This window comes from Chelonia mydas, chromosome 1 (assembly GCF_015237465.2).
Source record: "Chelonia mydas isolate rCheMyd1 chromosome 1, rCheMyd1.pri.v2, whole genome shotgun sequence".
NCBI lineage: Eukaryota > Metazoa > Chordata > Testudines > Cheloniidae > Chelonia > Chelonia mydas.
This window is the reverse complement of record NC_057849.1, coordinates 176,718,909-176,738,301: the sequence shown is the minus strand read 5'-3', so window position 1 is coordinate 176,738,301 and position 19,393 is coordinate 176,718,909. Positions and strand designations below refer to the sequence as shown.

General features: G+C 41.5%; 1 long non-coding RNA gene across 1 annotated transcript in view; it reads right to left on the bottom strand.

The window, feature by feature from the left end:
- LOC122464111 overlaps positions 1-19,163 on the bottom strand; it is a 41,042-nt gene extending 21,879 nt beyond the window's left edge. Inside the window, exons 1-2 of the long non-coding RNA XR_006287998.1 lie at positions 18,471-19,163; positions 8,048-8,174 (exon numbers count right to left, since the gene is read on the bottom strand). This is a non-coding gene — a long non-coding RNA (uncharacterized LOC122464111). The remainder of the gene's footprint in view (positions 1-8,047; positions 8,175-18,470) is intronic.
- Between the last annotated feature and the right edge of the window lie 230 nt (positions 19,164-19,393).

Below are 19,393 nucleotides of genomic sequence, written 5' to 3'. Positions count from 1 at the left end.
CTAATGTTGTATCTTTGGCAAAAGCAGTTTCTGTCATAAATTTTCATGCAGACTCCATAGCTATCTCCTCAATGACTCATTTTATCTTTGTGCAGCAAAAACTCTTCTCTTTTCAGTAAGTAATGGCTATTTTCCCTCTCTATTAGTAAGACTAGCTTGTGATCTCACACAGCATATTACTTACATTCATGTGACATTTATTAGCAATTCAAGAGACTTTTTAGTCCTTTATTCATCTCTGCTACATACCAGATCACAATTCCTATATTATTCTTTATCCTGTTTTTTTAAAATAATCTGAAGCAATTCCCATACTTTGCCCATAAAAAACTGTTTTACCATTTACTTGTTTATATACATGAGACAATTTCTTCTTATTCTGTATTTCTGTCCTTAGTGCCTAGTAAGGGAACATCTACACTACAGGTGGGAGCTTGTGTCCCAGCACAGGTGCTAGCATGTGCTAGCTCTATTGAGCTGGCATGCAAAAAATAGCAGTTAGCCAGAGGTAGCATGGGCCATGCAGCAGCAAAGGCTAGCCCAAACTGCTGTCCATGCCACCCCTGGCTACACTGCTTCTTTTTAGCATGCTAGCTCAAGTGGAGCTAGTGTGTGCCTGTCTACACGTTCTCAGAAACATGCTCCCATCTGCAATGTGGAGATATCCTCAGTGTCTCACAACAATCTCTTTGCTATTTCAGTACATGTTGATCTTTGCCTACAGTGCAATGCTACTCAGTTGAGTTCCTTGGCTCATTCTCTCTCTACCATTTCCAACTCCACATCAGGCTTCCCTAGAAACTTGTTTCTCACAAATATTTTTCTTGCCTCATTGACAGTGAACCTCTTGCAATGCATCATACTTCCTGCATAGCCAGCAGGTCTACATCATCAAATGATACTTGCACAGAAGAAGTTTTTGTTTGGCATCAAAAGCACCATCTTTGAGTCCTAGCTTGTTTGTTAATTGTTGCATAGGTTTGCTGGAACACTTTTCACTAATCTGGGGCTTGGCTGAGGGGATACTTTCTTTATTAGACCAAATGCTAAAGCAGTGCTCTGCTGCCAAATTTGCAACCATTAGTAGAGCTGGTCAGAAAAATCTTGATGAAACATTTTTTTTCATCTGAATTTGCTGATCTGTCAAAGTTGAAATGTTTCATGGAGACACTTTAATTTCTAGAAAATTCTGCCAGAAACCAGGGAGCATTCCAGTAGAACTCTGCTGGACCACTGGATACCTGCCAGCTCTCCAGGTGGGCACAGTAAGCCAAGAGCCTGGAAGAACTAGGGAGGCAACCTAGTGACAGAGGATGTGGAAAAAGCTAATGTGCTCAATGCTTTTTTTGCCTCTGTCTTCACTAACAAGGACAGCTCCCAGACTGCTGCGCTGGGCGTCGCAACATGGGGAGTAGATGGCCAGCCCTCTGTGGAGAAAGAGGTGGTTAGGGACTATTTAGAAAAGCTGGACGTGCACAAGTCTATGGGGCCGGACGAGTTGCATCCGAGAGTGCTAAAGGAATTGGCGGATGTGATTGCAGAGCCATTGGCCATTATCTTTGAAAACTCGTGGCGAACGGGGGAAGTCCCAGATGACTGGAAAAAGGCTAATGTAGTGCCAATCTTTAAAAAAGGGAAGAAGGAGGATCCTGGGAACTACAGGCCAGTCAGCCTCACCTCAGTCCCCGGAAAAATCATGGAGCAGGTCCTCAAGGAATCAATCCTGAAGCACTTACACGAGAGGAAAGTGATCAGGAACAGTCAGCATGGATTCACCAAGGGTAGGTCATGCCTGACTAATCTAATAGCCTTCTACGATGAGATTACTGATTCTGTGGATGAAGGGAAAGCAGTGGATGTATTGTTTCTTGACTTTAGCAAAGCTTTTGACACGGTCTCCCACAGTATTCTTGTCAGCAAGTTAAAGAAGTATAGGCTGGATGAATGCACTATAAAGTGGGTAGAAAGTTGGCTAGATTGTCGGGCTCAACGGGTAGTGATCAATGGCTCCATGTCTAGTTGGCAGCCGGTGTCAAGTGGAGTGCCCCAGGGGTCGGTCCTGGGGCCGGTTTTGTTCAATATCTTCATAAATGATATGGAGGATGGTGTGGATTGCACTCTCAGCAAATTTGCGGATGATACTAAACTGGGAGGAGTGGTAGATACGCTGGAGGGCAGGGATAGGATACAGAGGGACCTAGACAAATTGGAGGATTGGGCCAAAAGAAACCTGATGCGGTTCAATAAGGATAAGTGCAGGGTCCTGCACTTAGGACGGAAGAACCCAATGCACAGCTACAGACTAGGGACCGAATGGCTAGGCAGCAGTTCTGCGGAAAAGGACCTAGGGGTTACAGTGGACGAGAAGCTGGATATGAGTCAGCAGTGTGTCCTTGTTGCCAAGAAGGCCAATGGCATTTTGGGATGTATAAGTAGGGGCATAGCGAGCAGATCAAGGGACGTGATCGTTCCCCTCTATTCGACATTGGTGAGGCCTCATCTGGAGTACTGTGTCCAGTTTTGGGCCCCACACTACAAGAAGGACGTGGATAAATTGGAGAGAGTCCAGCGAAGGGCAACAAAAATGATTAGGGGTCTGGAACACATGACTTATGAGGAGAGGCTGAGGGAACTGGGATTGTTTAGTCTACGGAAGAGAAGAATGAGGGGGGATTTGATAGCTGCTTTCAACTACCTGAGAGGTGGTTCCAGAGAGGATGGTTCTAGACTATTCTCAGTGGTAGAAGAGGACAGGACAAGGAGTAATGGTCTCAAGTTGCAGTGGGGGAGGTTTAGGTTGGATATTAGGAAAAACTTTTTCACTAAGAGGGTGGTGAAACACTGGAATGCATTACCTAGGGAGGTGGTAGAATCTCCTTCCTTGGAAGTTTTTAAGGTCAGGCTTGACAAAGCCTTGGCTGGGATGATTTGATTGGGGATTGGTCGTGCTTTGAGCAGGGGGTTGGACTAGATGACCTCCTGAGGTCCCTTCCAACCCTGATATTCTATGATTCTATGAACTGGGTGTCCTGGCCGCCAAGCTCTAAGGCTCATTGCTCCTCAGTAGTCCAGGCTCCCTTGTAAGGCAAACTGCCCTAAAGTTGGAGTACCCAATACAGCTGGGCAGAGAACAGTAATTTCCTTTTGTGAAGAATTTTGAATTTTTTTGGTTTTGTCTCAAAACAGAATGAAACCAAGTTGCAAAAAAATCTTGAAATGCTCTGCAAAACAGAAATACCATTCTCATCCCAGTTCTAACCATTCATTTGATGCTTGTGTAGATATAGATCAACATATTACTCAGGCCTCAAATCCAAATTAGATTCAGGGATCCTGAGTGGCCCCTCATTCACCTCAGCTCCCCAAGCAACCTCTAGCTTCTGGCTCCTGCTCCCTAATCCTAGAGAGGCTTTAACACCATTTGCTTAGAAGACCCTTTACAGTGGTCATACCTGAGACACCCCAAAAAACTGGGACAGAGCTCCTCTCATTATCTGTGACTATCCATCCATGCAGCCCCACAAACCTTTTCTCCCCACTCAACCATATGTACACAAATTGCTAAAACTGTACATCATAATCTTCATTATGGTGATCCAATGCCCACCAAAGTCAATGGGAGCCGTAATCGGGTTATTTTCAATATCACTGATAGACCATAACTGCTAATTTTGATTAATGAAAAAAACTACTACTAAGAAGATTAAAAAGAAAAGATATTTCCTTAGGAACTAAAATATTCCTCTTAAGTTTTGATCTTTTTACAGGAAACATTATTTTGCTGATATTTTGATTGAGGCTGTGACCTTGCCTCAATCAAAAATATGAATAGCAATCTTCAGCAACAGCTTCAACGTATAATACACCCCTGTATGTCTACATACTATGTACATGGCATACACCCTGAATATGGATTCTTAGGTGCTGTATAAATACACACAGAGGGAGACACATGTATTTATATTATAGCAGCTTCAGAAATTCAACTTACCTACTTGCTAGGAATAAAATATTTTTAAGGGTTTTTTTCCCCCCATTGGTATTAATCATCAAGGTAAAGAGCAGGCAAGTAGATAGTTTTGCCAGGGCTGGTAAATTTTCATGACAATTTTGCCAGGCTGTATTATATGGTAATATTGGAACAATTTGCAGTAAATCAATTTTCTGCTATTCTCATTAGATTACAGCAGGGTGGAACTAAATATTTTTATGCTATGCATTTATTGAAGTGTCAGATCTCTGGGTTCTTTTTTACAGCCACAGACTTTGCTATTGTTATACATTAATAGTTGTGTGACAGAAAGGGAATTTGCTCTGAATAAAATCCATGTGTTAGTGCTTAGGGGAGCAGAAGTGACAAGGGAGCAGATAATGACAAACCATGCAAGGGTAAGAATGAAAAACAATACTATGTTTCTTGGTCAGAGCACTGAAATTGGTTAACTCCTTGGGCATTTCTGCTCTTGTAAATATTAGCAAGGTTTTTATGCTAGTGCTGTTGCTGTGGGTTCATCAAGTATTCATGATGTTCTCTGATGTAGTGTACTGACATTGTGTTCAGGGACTGGGTAAAAATCCTTGTGTGCAGCTAACAACACAGGCGGACGACTTTTTCTCCACATTTAATTTCTGTTCCTACAAGCTTTTCCAAACACAATTGACATTTCTACAGTAGAGAGACTTCCTCAAGAAATGCTGTTTTAATTAGTTTCACTATTTGATAAATGATAACATGGTCTATAGTCACATATGAGAAAGCTTATACGCTGTACCAATACTGAAAAAAATGCAGATTTATACAAGGATGTAGAGTATCAAACAATATATCATGAAAATGTATCCTTTGAATGACATTTGGAGTCTGGGACTCAAGCCAGGAAGTAAAAGCATTTAGGTTATGTAGTTTCAAGATCAAAAGATCAAATCTTTTTCATAATCTATCATGCAAAAGTCATTTGATTTATAGTAAGTTTTCTTTCCTACTTTCAGCCTTCCAGAGAAAGAATGTGAGCTAGGAAGACAATGAAATTACAGTAAAAGCTGTGTTATCTGTCACTTTACCAACTGGAATCTCTAGAAACCAGGATTCTGGGAGCGGGTGAAGGGTCTGGGAGTTGGGGAGCAGGAAGGATTTGGGGTGCCAGATCCAGGCAGCACTCACCTCAGTCGGCTCCCCCAGGAGGTGACATGTCCCTGTTGCTCCTAGGCAGAGGAATGACAATGGGGGCTCCGTGCGCTGCCCTCACCCTGCCCCAAGCGCTGGCTCCACAGCTTCCATTGGCCGGGGACCCCAGGCAATGGGAGCTGCAGAGGTGGTGCCTGCAGGCAGAGGCAGCACGCAGAGCCGCCTGGCTGCAGGACTCTGAGAAGGGAAGGGGGTAGGTGCAGAGCGCTTGTTATGACTCCCTGAATCTCCGGGCCAGTCTGCACCTGCCCCGCATGTGCTAACTGGGGGTTGTTGGAGTGTGCAGGTCTTCAGCCTCACCCTTCCTCCACCCACACTGCCCTTGACACACATTCTGAACCACGGTTGGGAACAGGATGGAACCAACTCTGGAGCAGTTCACAGCTGCCCCATGTTGATAGAATTGTTAGCTGGCTAGATCCAGCTGCTTTCCAACACCTGGGACTCACCAGAATGGCACAAAGGGGCTGGAAGACAAGAAAAAATCTGGCCCTAAAACTTCAAACTTGGTGTGTTGTTAGTACTCAGAGGAGGAGGAGGAGTTCAACTTTCCCCCGCAATTCAGGAAAGCTTTTAGTTATTTTAAAGGTATAAGGGTAATATTATGAGTGAGTACCTTCCCAATGTGTAGCTGTTTTGAGCTTGTTTAGCATTGTAATGGCCCATGAGCCATAGTCTCTAGCTGGCCAATGTGATTTTAGTCACAAACAGGACTGCAAATGAATCAGTCAGGAAAAATTTCAACTTGAAGCTGGGAATTAGTGAGGGAGAAATAGCTGTAAATCATTACCAAATCATAACAGTAGCATTTTACATTCACTATGCACAAATATAAATGATTACCCAAGGTGCAAGGGGATTCTCACTGCCGTGTACAGAAATATACCCTTGTGCAAAGTGGGCATAATATGACAATACTCTTGTTAGGCAGTATTTTACATCTACTTGACACACGTGTAAATTTTGACACACAATGCATGACAGTGGAGAATCAGACCCAATGTGTTTAACTTTAAAACAAAATGAACAAGCAGAGATGTAGGTAGCAGGGACACGTGTCCATCATTCCTAAGGTGACCAGACAGCAAGTGAGAAAAATCAAGACGAGGGTGCGGGGGTAATAGGAGCCTATATAAGAAAAAGACCCAAAAACCAGGACTGTCCCTATAAAATCAGAACATCTGGTCACCCTAATCATTCCCCAGATCACTCCTCTTGTACAGTACAGCCCTTTCCCCCACCCTTTTTCTGTGTGGCTTGAGATTCTCTCTACCCAAATGGGTGTACACTGTGTCTTCCATGTTTGATGTGCTAGGCCAGTGGTTCTCAAACTAGGGCTGCCGCGTGTTCAGGGAATTCCTGCAGCCCCCATTCCAGGCCAATGGGGGCTGCAGGAAGGGCAGCCAGCACATCCCTCGGCCCGCGCCGCTTCCTGCAGCCCCCATTGGCCTGGAGCGGTGAACCGCGGCCAGTGGGAGCCACAATCGGCCGAACCTGCGGACACCGCAGGTAAACAAACCGGCCCGGCCCACCAGGGGCTTTCCCTGAACAAGTGGCGGCCCTCGTTTGAGAACCATTGTGCTAGGCAATAATAATAATCTGTACTTTTCCACTTCTTTTTCTCTCTTTATAGAAGTAATTTAAAAAAAAGAAATACATATCAGAGATTGATTTGAAACTTGAGTTCACATTGCAGGAGTGGTGATGATCATTGGCTTTTCAAGCTTTATCCCTACAGTACGCTCAAAAGTGTATCTGGAATACAATAGCACAATATTATCTTAGTCTGGATTGTGGATACAACCATGTTCTGATTTCTCATATACTGTTGTTCTGTTTCTCACTGAACTCTCCTCCTGCCTCTTTCTTGTTTTAGAGGTCTACACTGGAACAGAGCTCAAAAGATAAGAAACACAAACATCAAAGTGTCTCTACCCATAGCCTAGTGACAAATCAACCCATTCTGTCATCTTGAGCCAAAACTAAAATGATGCCTCCAGCCCATCCTACCAAAGGGCATGAGGTACAAATGTTGCCCACACCAAACACAGGCTGTCAAGGATACTGGTGTTAAACTATGTTTTGTCTATCTGAGAATGCGACAGACACATTGTCTAAGTGATCAGTGGGCCATAATACAACACGGGACTGAATCAAATAAAATCTATAAAGATTTTATGGAAAATTATCTACGTATCCATTTTGTCACCCTCTTTTGATCACTGTCTGTAAGTAAAGCACCATGCAGAGGCAAATTTGTATCCCCACCCGAACCGCAAACATGGTCCACGGATATCCACAGATTTGCAGGGCTCTAGATATAAAATTTGGATCCATCCATGATACAGATGCTGATATCCACAGATATAAAGCAGATACCAAAGATTTGCAGGGCTCTAGCTGTAACCCTTTTATTTTGGTGTTGCCCTCATCCGTGGCTTATTTGGACCACAGGAAAATACAGCCCTGCAATAGCCACTTTACGGGTCCCAGTGTTTCTAACTCTGTGATTGTGTCACATGTCTTTCAATATTTCGTTTATTCTTTAAGCCGCAGCTCCAGGAGTCATGAGAATCTGTTATATCAATTTTCATTTAAATAAAAAAAAAGTAATGTTTCTAGCCCTTATGGTTGCATTAACAAAAAAAAAAAGCTTAAAAACAGGACCAAGTATACTCTAAGATTTGAAAACCGGAAGGTTAGTAAAAAATAAACCCTAAGCATTATTAAAAACAAAAACACAACCCTCATGATTTCTAAATCAATTGCAAGATTGGAGGGTGAGGCTGACAAATGATTTTTGAACACTTGGGGTTCACAGAACTAGCATCTACCCATCATCACATGAGCTGAAAGACCTACCAAAACCAACGGAGACATACTGCAGCTATCAGCAGCAGCAGCAGCTGAAACTATTCTCAGTGTCCCTGGAGTGAAAGGATTCGTCATGAAAATAATATAGTATTGGTTACATACAGCTTTAGGGAATCTGAAAGTGAAAGGAAATGAAAAACAGTCAGTGTCTGAAAGAGACAGAGCAGGATTAAAACTGCTCTGACTTCCCTCTCCACCCTCCAATCTTCCTTTCCTCTCTATACAATAAACACAGATGATCCCACAACAAACTAGCATCTGGTGGATAAACATCATTTACAAAATATGTACCACCACTTGTACTGCTATAATAGAGGCCAGTTGATTTACTTAAGGTAGGATGGGAGGAGCAGAGGATAGTTTAAGGAGAACGTCCACAAACATCACATCTTTCTTCTTTCCATCTTGTTTTTTCATGTTACAGTTTAAACTCTTGTGTTATCTGAAACTGGTGTTCTCAGTCGAACAGACACTGAAATCACACAAGTCATTTCAGAACTCATTTAGGTTTCAAACAGGCACTGTGAGGGGCAAAATTCTGCTGGTGGATCTCTTACCCTTGTGGATCTCTGATATATATTTTGCACTCCTTCACTCTGCTATTCTTCCATTGGCATCAATGGAAGATCTACATTCAGCACAATTTCACATAAAATGCAATAATAATCCACATTGTGGATAAAAATAACCACGGCTTGAAACAGAGGATAATTCTGCTCTGTGTTCATGTAAGTGATCTGAGCATCACATAGGCTTCCGAAGCCTATAAAAACAGTAGCCATGTGACTCAAAGCAGCTATTCATTCTGTTTGCTATGTACTGTACCTTTAAGGATTTGTCTACACAGCAGCCAGGAGGGTGGTTCTCAGTGTGGATAGACATACACCAGTGGTTCTCAAACTTTTGTACTAGTGACCCCTTTCACACAACAAGCCCCTGAGTGCAACACCCCCCACCCCCAATTAAAAACACTTTAAAAATATTTAACACTGTTATAAATGCTGGAGGCAAAGCGAGGTTGAGTGGGAGGCTGACAGCCCACGTAATAACCTCGCGATCCCCTGAGGGGTCACAAACCCCAATTTGAGAACCCCTGACATACACATTCTAACTCTGTTTGAGCTACCCCATTCAAAATAGCAGTGTAACCGGGGCATCTTGGGCTAGTAGCCAGAGTATAATCCCATCCAACTCATTGGGCATATACTTGGACAGGTAGCCCAAGCTGCCGTAGCCACACAGCTATTTTTAAAACATGCTAGCTCAAGCAGAGCTAGTGGATGTCGGTCCATCCAAGTGGGGAATTAACCTCCCAGCTGCTGTGCAGACATACCCTAAATGTAGAGAACTCTTCCAGCTGCATAGACAGCTGCCATTTTGTATTGCCTTTTAGCTGCAGAATGTTGAAGAGTAAGTCACTATGTGTTCTCTCTCACGGAAACTCGGATTTGTTCTCTCTTTGCTAGATATTTTCCTTATTATGAAATAAGAGTGCTCTAGACTAAAAATACAAAACACCTCACCCCAAACTAGCAGGAATTTCAAATTTGGCATTAAAAAACAAACCACCATCACTCAAGCTCCTCCCCATTCCTCTAAAATCAGTTCACTGTCAAAATGCTAACTTTGTGATGGTTATGGTTAGCTGGTAAATGTTTTTCAAACATATCAGCAACCAGGAGGTATATTGAACCTCTGAACTCTCATTTTATTTTGGGCCATCCAAAATATGAACAATATTAATGTTCACTATCCCCATGTTCCCCTTGTAGTGTTTTTTCTTTAAATTTATTGATGCTTATACATAAGGCTACAATTATTTCACAGAAAGTTATTAATAAATGGGATGTGTCCTAGAAAAGGGGCATGGGGGGACCTGGGGCGGGGGGAGGGGGAGGCTTGGAGGCTCATGCTACCTTGCTAAAAATAGCTGTATAGAGGTTGCAATTCAGGCTAGAACTGGGGGGCTGAAGTCTAGGGAGGGCTGAGCTTCAGAGCATGAGTTCCAGCCCAACCCATAGCTTAAAAGCACTGTCCATACAGATATTTTTTAACATGGCAGCATGAGCCGCCAAGCCTGTCGACCTGCACTTGAAGGCTCACTGCCTGGGGCTGCTGCAGGCTGTGTCGATATCCCTTTAGGGGCTCAGCACAGAATCTCACCCTAGAAGTGTAGACATTTGTTTATACAGGGCTAGGATCAGGCACTTAGGCCACAGTTTTCAGAATTAGGTGGCTACAGGTAGGCCTCTAAATTCTGATTTAGGCACCTAATTAAGTGGCCCCGATTTTCAAAACATTGAGTATACACCCTTTCCCATTTTAAGTCAATATCATAGCCCCAGTGACTTCAATGGGTGCTGATGTTGGGATTAATTTTGTGTCAGTGCACGTATACATTGGATATCCAAGATTTTGCTTGTTTTTCCATTATTCTTAGGGTCTACCATCTGTCCCTAAAGCATTCACCAAAGGTAAAAGAGAATATGCAAACAGAGATTCTAAAATATAGGGAAATCAAATGTGATCACAGAAGTCGCTTCTTTCCTGCTCACACAAAGATCAAGTCATAATCAGCAAGTGAAATTTTTCATGCATTTGTAGTATGTGAAGTATATTAGAAATATGCTCTCCACTGCTTTATGCACTGGCACAAGAACCAACAGTGCAAAGAAGAAAGTAACTTAGAAATGTTCTTCCTTCCTCATTTCTTTTTTACAGTTTTACTTTAAATGAACAAAAAAAAACCCTACTTCAAAATAAAGAAAAGAGCAAAATTGTTTATAACACACTAAAGCATTGGCCTTCCAGGGCTCTTAATTAAAAGACTAAACATATAAAAAAGGTCAGAATAATGTGGTACTCAGAGCTTTATTTTTCCTGTAGAAAGAATTGGATGTTTAAGTTCAAGGTCCAAATATTTTAATCTGCAGAAGCTTTGGTGAGGAACAGGAACAACCTGTTCTCTCATACATTTTCTATGACCCTGAATATACTAGTACATTTCAATAAACTACTGTTTACAAGCAAGCAATAAAATACTCAGAAAACAATGCTAATAACTGTCCAAATATCAGGTTCTGTATTAAATCTCCCGTTATTATACCTTACTGTGGAAACACAACAGTTTAAGTGCTCCGTATTAAACACTTTGCAGTGGACTATAAATTTCAGATGCATGTATGCTATATCGTACTGTGCAAATCATAGTCTGGAAGTCAGTTTCACTTGTGAAATGTATGCTGTACTAGAACAAAAGCAATTCAAGCATGCTTGGTTTCCATTTCTTTCAGGGCTCAAGGATTATTCAAGTTGAAAGAACAGAAGCTTCTAAAGGAATTTGAAATATAGCATCACAAGCAAGCGCTAAATAGCAAAGCAATCTATAAAACTCCTGATTTCTAAGCAATATGGATGATTTCATCTTAATTTCTTTAGTTTTCTGTTTATTTAAGACCTTAAACAAATTATGGCATAAACTAGAATGGCACATGCGCAATGCATAAACCCACCTAAATGGTTCTTTATTAAGAGATTAATTTTCAGTCACATCTCAACCCTAATTAATTCTATTCACTATTACATTGGCAGCAGAATAGCCTGTTCCCCTTAGCCACAAGGCTCCCATTCTAGGGTTGTCTAGGAAGCAAGAACCCAGTAATAACCAGGAAAGAGTCTAGTAGAGGATGGGGGAGGGGTCATCTACTTCATTGTATGTTCTGTCCTTCTCTGGAACACCCTCTGCAGGCAAATCACAGGTGGAGATCTCAACAAGTTAGAAGGCAGTGAATCCCAGAGACGGCTGGTTTCCTCAGTATGCGCCAAGCAAACTTGCTAATGGAAATCTGTTTGGTAGTTAATGCTGATACAAGCAGCACACCATTCAGTTGGGAAAAAGGATGCAGGCAGGTCAGGCAGTTGAGTCATGCTGCCTGTTAGGGAGCAGGCTCCTGCCCACTCTTCCCTGCCACTCATGTGGATGTTTCTGCATGTGCAGAGACGGAGCCTGTTTTCCCTGCATACCTAAGGTCTCCCTTCTGTTTTTTCAACAACGCCAAACACCATTTTACCTATGTGGAAATGGCAGAAATGCTAAATAACCTTTTTGTTTCAGTTTTCACCAAAAAGTTAGTAGCAGTGGGACATCTAACATGATGAATGCCAGTGACAATGAGGTAGGATCTGAGGCTAAAATAGGGAAAGAACAAGTTAAAAATGACTTCGACAACTTAATGTCTTCAAGTCACCAAGACCTGATGAAATAGATCCTAGAATACTCAAGGAGCTGACTGAGGAGATATCTGAACCATTAGCAATTATCTTCAAAAAGTCATGGAAAAATAACAGAAATTCCAGAGGACTGGGAAAGGGCAAATATACTGTCAAATATTAAAAGGGAAATAAGGACAACCTGGGGAATTACAACTTAACTTCAATATCAGGGGAAGTTAATGGAGGAAATAATTAAGTAATCAATTTGTAAACACCCAGATAAGAACAAATCATGTCAAACCAAACTAATAGCTTTCTTTAACAGGGTAACAAGCCTTGTGGATTTGGGGGTGGGAGGGTAGCGGTTGATGTGGTATGTCTTGACGTTAGTAAGACTTTTGATACTGTCTCACAGTCAAGCTGGAAAGGCATATTGAGTAGGGTTTCACAGAGATCGGTCCTAGATCCAGTTCTGTTCAATATCTTTGTCAATGATTTAGATAATGCCATAGAGAGTACACTTATAAAGTTTGTGGATGATACCAAGCTGGGAGGGGTTGCAAGTGCTTTGGAGGATAGGATTAAGATTCAAAATGATCTGGACAAACTAGAGAAATGGTCTGAAGTAAATAGGATGAAATTTAATGAGGATAAATGCAAAGTACTCCACTTAGGAAGGAACAATCAACTGCACACACACAAAATGGGAAATGAGTGCCTAGGAAGGAGCACTGTGGAAAGGTTTCTGGGGGCTATAGTGGATCACAAACTAAATATGAATCAACAGCATAACACTGTTATAAAAAAAGCAAACATCGTTCCAGGATGTATTAGCAGAAGTGTTGTAAGCAAGACACGAGAAGTAATTCTTCCACTCTACTCCAGACTGATACAGTCACAACTGGAGTATAGTGTCCAGTTCTGTGTACCACATTTCACAAAAGATCTGGACAAACTCGAGAAACTCCAGAGGAGAACAAAAATTATTGAAGATTTAGAAAATGATCTCTGAGGGAAGATTGAAAAAAATTGAGTTTGTTTAATCTGGAGAAGAGAAGACTGAGGGAGGACATGATAGCAGATTTCCAGTACGTAAAAGGTTATTACAAGGAGGGAGAAAAGTTGTTTTTGTTAAAGTCTGAGGTCAGGACAAGAAGCAATGGGATTAAATTGTAGCAAGGAAGGTTTAGGTTGGATATTAGGAAAAACTTCCTGACAGGATGGTTAAGCACTGGAATAAATTCTGCAGGGAGGTTGTGGAATATCCATCATTTGAGATTTTTGAGACCAGGGTAGGCAGTCACCTGTCATGGATGGTCTAGATAATACTTAGTCCTGCCTTGAGTGCAGGGTACTGGACTAAATGACCTCTCGAGGTCTCTTCAAGTCTTACAATTCTATGATTCTGTTCTATGGGGAAAAAAACAGTATATGGAGAACTTCTTGCTATTTTCCTTTCCATTTTCCTCTCTTGGGTTTTTCAGTGACAGGGACCAAACTGACCTTATTTTTCTTCTATTTCTGTTGTTGACAATTTTTTTACCATGTAAGAAAGCCTGTCAAGAAATGTTTTCTCCAGGGATGTGAGATGTAAATTATACCAATGAGCTCATGAAAAAAAGTACCTTTGAATATATTATTGTTAATAACTTAAACACTTCTTCCTGCATGTTGCTGACTCCTTACCATTATTAATGTACATTTTGAATAACTCTAGTAAAACAATTTGTGGCAAAATGTTCTTCAGTTCTTTATTTAAAGACAAATGTTCACTGTTTTTATACAGTACGCCTTTTTTCATCCTTGGAAGACAATTCAAAACATATAATCTTATCGTTACAGGAGTATAAACATCTTTACACAAAAGTACCTATCTTGTATCTTTATGTTGGGCAAAGCTCTCTAGTATCACCTGATGCAGGAGTTAAATAATCTGGCCAGAAGTTTCAAAAGTGTATGTCTAAATATGGAGTTAGGAGGCACACTTTAGCCACTAATTTTTGAAAAATTTAGCCTTTCTTCACAGGACAGAGGAATACAATCATCACTAAGCCTTTGGAGCTTCAAGTTGGATAAAACAAATGTTTCAGTGATTTGTTTTTAATCCAATAGTAAATACATGAGCTGGACCCGGAGTTGCTCTGTAATAATTTATGAATACCATATGTTAGTTTGATTATTGTAAGGGAGTTTTCTGTCTAAATACATGGGGTTAATTCAAGAAGAGATTGACTGCACATAGGCAGGAAACAGCATGACAGCTGCCCATCATTAAGAGGGAATATAAGAACCATTTGCTTTAATATTCCACCTATGACCTCTACTGAGCTCACCAATCCAGTCTGCCAAACATTGGGGGTATGGGGGAAGAGTCCAGGAAACTCAGAGGACTTCTGGCCAGTTAAAAGGCATCTCTCTTTTTAGGAGGGAAAGCAGTTGCTTCCCAGAAGCTGTGCTCACAAACAGAGACCCTGGCTGAAGGGCCTGAAGAACACAGGTTTCCCTAGTCTCCTGTTACAGCGGGGTAGAGCTTAGGTAAGAGAGATTCGTGTAGACCTTTTGGTTGTGTTAAAATAATTTTCTCTTATGCTTTATTCTTACTGTTAAGATTAAACAATAATTTGGTTTGATCTGGTCACTATATTTGCCATTGATCTCTTCAAGGGAAGAACAGCAGCTGCCAAATCTAGTCAGGCCTGTTGGGTAGCCATGGTGGATCCAGTGGGTACTCTTGTCCATGACCCATTCTAAGAGAAGGAAAGAGTAGAATTCCATCCCAAGAGGGGCAAGGGTACAGGGCCTGACAACTGAGGGCATGCACTCGGAGAGACCCTCTGTAGCCCTATACCATGGGAATAGTAAATGTTTTATGATTTTACATATAATTTCTTTCATAAAAAGGGTGTGAATAGACAGACAGATTCCAGTCCCTAAAGTTAGTTCAATCTTCTTTAGTGAAAAAGTATTTTCTTTTCTACCTTTCAGTAGATAAAATATAATTCTAGCATGCAAAAATATTTGATCATAAACTGTAATCCTGCTTCGTCCAGATTAAATTCTCCACTGTTGTCCCTCATATTTGACAATACCTTTGTCATCTAAGGGAGACATGTTCACAGGCAAGGCAATTTTAGCCATGGAGGCTTAATTCTGAGACTCTTTATGAGCTTGTCACTGATTCTTTCACTCTGACCCTGAAAACTAGACAGAAAATCCAGCATCTGTCTTTTTCACACATGAAAAAGTGCTGTACTCTTGATAGGTATGTGTGCTAGTAGGAAAATATGCTAACAGCAGTCTCAAGAAGTTAGAATGATACATTCGTGTATGAATCAGCTCCCAGATCTCATGTAAACTTCACCATTTTAGGCAATGGTAGCAAATATAACAAGTACTCGAGGAGTCCAGTTCCACTTGCATCCATTGTTTCACCCGTTCTCTTAATCTGATTTGTATGGTTCTCTTGCCAGTCAGATATTATGAATTCACATAGGGTTCCTGCAAATTTTGTAGGTATTAGCATGGGTGCAAACCTTGTATTCTGTACCTAACATGGTTGTCACTAACACTATCTCTCAAGAAAATATGGAAAACCAAATTAAGAGAAGGGATGAAGCAACAAATTGCAGTAAAACAAGGATCCCTGGGTGCATGTTTCCCATTTTCACCATTAACGACTGTGAAAAAGCCACATGTCCCTGTCTCCTCTCCTACACCGTGCTGCTCTCTCACATGTTAGCAGGCACCTTTTTATTTTATTTTTCAGTTTTCAGAATGGAGAGAGATAAATTGGGGTGTCCCCCTGGGGTCTGTATAGGGGCATATGCTATTCAACATATTCATAAATGATCTGGAAAAAAGGGGTAAACGATAAAGTGGCAAAATTTGCAGATGATACAAAACTACTTAAGATCGTTAAGTCCAAAGCAGACTGCGAAGAGTTACAAAGGGACCTCACAAGACTGGGTGACTGGGCAAAAAAATGGCAAATGAAATTCAGTGTTGATAAATGTGAAGTGATGCACATTGGAAAACATCATCCCAACTATACATATAAAATGATGGGGTCTAAATTAGCTGTTGCCACTCAAGAAAGATCTTGGAGTCATTGTGGATAGTTCTCTGAAAACATCCACTCAATGTGCAGCGGCAGTCAAAAAAGCGAAAAGAAGGTTGGAAATTATCAGGAAAGGGAAAGATAAGAAGACAGAAAATATCATATTGCCTCTATATGAATCCATGGTACACCAACATCTTGAATACTGCATGCAGAAGTGGTGGCCCCATCTCAAAAAAAATATATTGGAATTGGAAAAGGTAGAGAAAGGACAACAAAAATTATTAAGAGTATGTTACAGCTTCCATATGAGGAGAAATTAATAAGACTGGTACTTTTTAGCTTGGAAAAGAGATGACTAAGGGGGGATATGATAGAGATCTATAAAATCATGGTGTGGAGAAAGTAAATAAGGAAGTGTTATACACTTCTCACAACACAAGAAGTAGGGGGTTATGAAAAGAGATGAATAGTCAATAGGCTTAAAACAAACAAAAGGAAGTATTTCTTAACACAAGAACATTCAACCCCTAGGGGTTGTACTATTTAACTATAATATGAACCAATATAGTTAAAAGGGTATGAAAACGGTCTTCTGACAAGCTCTTATGCAAGACAAGATTCTAGCTGTCCCTGTTGCAGATGTACAGAGAGGAAGGGAGAGCAAGGAGTCTCCTCCCCTTCTCATGCTCTGCAAAATGCCTAGGCAAAACGGCAGTCCTTGCACTCAGAGGAGTGCAGCAAATGAGACCTCATTACTCCCACTGCGGGGGACACAGCATAACCAAAGTTGGCAAAGAAGATTTTTGCTCAGGTAGAGTCTTGATTCGCCCTCACCTCTACACCAGCTAGGACAGGTGGGCAATGATGCAAAACAGTTAGGCTGCACCCTTCAAAGAGGCATAATAGTGTTTGTCTGACCTCCATACACAGGAAAGGTTCAGGAGGCACTCTGAGCCACATGCAACACCATGTTATCACTCCTTTTGATTATGGGCTACCCAAGCATTTGAGAGTAGAGCTGGGTATTTTTTTCGGTTAGTTGACAGTTCGGTTTGTATATATATTATATATAATCAGTTTGGCTCAAACCAAACATTAAGAAAAGTTTCAGCAAATTGAAAAAAAAAAATCTATTTGAGCTTGAACAAAATTTGTCATCATTAGACCTGAAATGTTTTCTTTCAGGCGTTTTTAAAGGGCTAGGTACACAAAATGTCCAAGGGAGAATGAGGAGTACTATTATGAGTAATTGCCCTATTAATGACAATGAATAGTCATTAGGCCAGGGAAAGAGTGAGCATGGCTTTATAGACTACTGGTGAAAGCATTCATCTCGAATGTGGAAGACCCAAAACAAGTCCTTGCTCTAATGACTAATTATTTCTGCAAAGCGGAACAGCTTCAACAAGAGAGATTGAGAGGGCAATGCCCCAGACTACCCATAGTCCAGTGGTATGGGCATGCTCATCAGAGATAGGAAAACCAAGTTCAAATCCCTTCTCCACATCAGAAAGAGTGGGAAATTGACTCTCCCCCCCACCCCATTTTGTGACTGACATTCTCCCCCACCTCCCCAAATTCACTGAATCTATTTGGTAAATTTGTATCAAATTCACAAATAGTTTAAGGTTAACAGAAGCTGTATTTTATTTGAGTAAACTATTTGTTCACAAATTTTCACCTAGCTTTCACAAGCATGCACACCTATCTACCCTCACACCTGCCACTGTATGATACGAGCAATCAAAGTATGTGACAAATGGCTGAAACAGGAAACACCAGGGTTTTGTTGGGTACCCCATAATTGACAGCTTATAATGTTGTTTAACTACAACACTGTTTTTATGGATGTTTCTAGACATAGTGAATCAAATAAACCAGTTTTGTAAAAAAGAAAAATGGAAAAATAAAGACCCCTCTCCCCCCATCAGTATGGCTCATTGCTGCCATGTCGTTACTCCTTTGTTTGTTACTCTCCCCCTTTGTTCTACTCAACCTACTTGGCTACCACCTTCTCCTTCCCCCCTCCTCTTTGCTTTACTCCTCCCAGAAGCTGTTCTCTCCTCTGCCTCCCCATCCCCCCATTACCCTGGCATCTGACAGCCTCTTACATGCAGTAGGAAACTTGGAAAAACCTACCTTGGTGTCAGCAGGAACAACTGGGGGTGAGAGAAGCAGGAGAAGGTAACAGCTCCTCTCCTCTTCTGAGCTTTGGACAGATGGAGACGAATGGTAGTAGCAATAGCTCTGTGTGGCTAGAAGTAGCCTTCAACATGAGCATGTGAAGAGCGTGGTTAGACCAGAAATGAGGTAGTAGCCCCCTTTTCAGGCATAGGGGAAGCTCCCCTCCATTGGAAAAGGTGGCTGATAGAGATGGATGTCCCTCATGTGGCTCTGTTGAAGCCTCACCAACAAAACATGGTAGTAGCAGAGAGCTCCTCTCTGCCTGGTTTGCCTCAGATGCATGAATGTGGCCTGTGAGCAACAACATCTTTCTCCCTTATTCAGTCACCTGACCCACTGTTGATTGTAGCCATCCCAAGGCTTCAGTAAATGCAGAGCCTAACCATGTAGGAATGCAGCAGAGAGAGCCAGAATCCGTTCTAGTGCCTGCAGTACCATGAAACATAGTATAGTCGAGAGATACATGAGCATGGTCCCGCCTCCAATTATTGTCTGTTGAGCAAGCTAGCAACTCAGGGTCTGGTGATGGCCTCACAGAAGTCAGCTGGAGTTTTTCCATTGACTACAAAGGGAGCCCCTAGGTTACAAAACACAGAGAGTGATTCCACAGCTATCTAATTATCCCACTCATTAGTGATGTTGGAAGACACCTCTGCATGGATTCAGGTGTTATTTGAAAAGGGAGTACTCATATACTAGCAGGAAGGGATGTTTCTTCTCAACACCTGTAATTAATAATGTGCTTAGATTCAAAACAAGGAGAGGTTCCACTGCTACAGTCTGGGATATAGTATTTATTTGATTATTTCATCTGTAGCTTTGACAGAAGATTTTCCCCCAGCCTGAGTCCAGGAACATTAAAGTTCTACCTAAGGTGC